We start from the raw sequence: 2004 nt of genomic DNA, 5'->3' as shown, positions 1-2004 counted from the left end.
AGTTCAAACTTAAGAGTAGAAAAGAAAAGCCTAGACAAAGGCCAGGAGGAGGGAATTAGCAGAGAGGATCAAGATATGACAATGGCTGGAGCAAGTAGGACTGGTAGTGAGATCTAAGAAAACATTCTTATTCTCTTCTTCCTCCCCAAACACCCCCACAACCTGCAAGAAACCTAACCTGTGATGCTTCTTTTCTCCCTACAGCACCTGAACAATGCAGATTAGTAAGTCATTGAGAAAGTCTAAAACCCTCCTTGGCTAACACTTCCTCCTAAATGCCTCTCGAGAGACAGAATGAATGGCAGACAGGCTGTCAGAAGACACATGTTGTCATCATACTGTCCTTCATACAGTTTGGGATAGGGTTTTTTTTTTTTTTGGTAGTGATGTAGCTGCTATTACTTGCAGCTTTAAATACCCACATATGTGTAACCAGCAATTCTTTTTTTTTTTTTTTTTTTTTTTTTGGTGGTACATGGGCCTCTCACTGCTGTGGCCTCTCCCGTTGCGGAGCACAGGCTCCGGACGCGCAAGGCTCAGCGGCCATGGCTCACGGACCCAGCCACTCCGCAGCACATGGGATCTTCCCAGACCGGGACACGAACCCGTGTCCCCTGCATCGGCAGGCGGACTCTCAACCACTGCGCCACCAGGGAAGCCTGCAATTCTTTTATTTGGGAAGAGAGTGTAAAGAAATTTGTTTTAAAGAACATATTTGGAATTTACAAAAGAGGAAAGCCATGCGAATACATAATTTTCTCAGCAAGAGTTCTGGCATAGGGCAGGTATCTGACCCAGCAGTGCCACTGTCCAAACCCCTTCCTGTAGTTAGAGCCTCTTAGACCTCACCAAGGCCTATAAACAGATTTTAAATAAAAACAACAGACTCACAGTTGCTGTATGATCCAGCAATCCCACTCCTGGGCATATACCCAGACAAAACAATAATTTGAAAAGATACATGCACCCCTATGTTCAGAGAAGCACTATTTACAATAGCCCAGACATAGAAACAACCTAAATGTCCATCGACAGATGAATGGATAAAGAAGATACGGTATATATATTCATTGGAATATTACACAGCCATTAAAAAGAATGAAATAATGTCATTTGCAGCAACGTGGATGGACCTAGAGATTATCATACTAAGCAAAGTAAGTCGGAAAGATAAATACCACAGGATATCACTTATATGTGGAATCTAAAATACCACAGGATATCACTTATATGTGGAAACTAAAATACAACACAAATGAGCATATCTACAATACAAAAATGGACTCAACAAATATAGAGAACAGACTCGTGGTTGCAGGGGGTGTGGGGGAAGGATTGGGAGTTTGGAATTAGCAGACGCAAACTATTCAATATTATATATGTGATGGATAAACAACAAGGTCCTACTGTATAGCACAGGGAACTATATTCAATACCCTGTGATAAATTATAATGGAAAAGAATATGAAAAAGAATATATATATATATATATATATATATATATATATATATATATATATAACTGAGTCACTTTGCTGTACAGCAGAAAATAAACACAACATTGTAAATCAACTATACTTCAATAAAAGTAAAAAAAGAAAAAGACTCACAACTCAGAATTCATTCCCTCGACAACTTCCATCAGGTGCTTTCAAGGACCAGCCAATGAATCAGAAACAGATAAAAATTAATCATGAAAACAGGAAGAATGAGGTAAGTACTCCATCAGAAGAAAAAAAGGGATTAATTTTTACTGTGAAGGTCAGAGAGGCTTCACCAGGTAACCCCCTCCCCTTAACAGTCTCCTCCACACTGTTCTCAGATTCTGACATCCCACACCAGACATGTGAAATAGGACCCCAAGGGATTCTGTCAAATTGTGAAGAAAGGAGTTGGCTAAGCCAGGTAGAGGAGAAGGCAAAGGCAAAATGGAAGAGTATATGTACTGGGCTATGTCTAAGGAATGGCCAGTGACCATGACTGGAGTGCAGGGTACACAGAAGA

The sequence above is a fragment of the Hyperoodon ampullatus genome, assembly GCF_949752795.1.
Source record: "Hyperoodon ampullatus genome assembly, chromosome: 7".
Lineage (NCBI taxonomy): Eukaryota > Metazoa > Chordata > Mammalia > Artiodactyla > Ziphiidae > Hyperoodon > Hyperoodon ampullatus.
The sequence above is the reverse complement of the archived record's forward strand: the minus strand, read 5'-3'. Positions refer to the sequence as shown.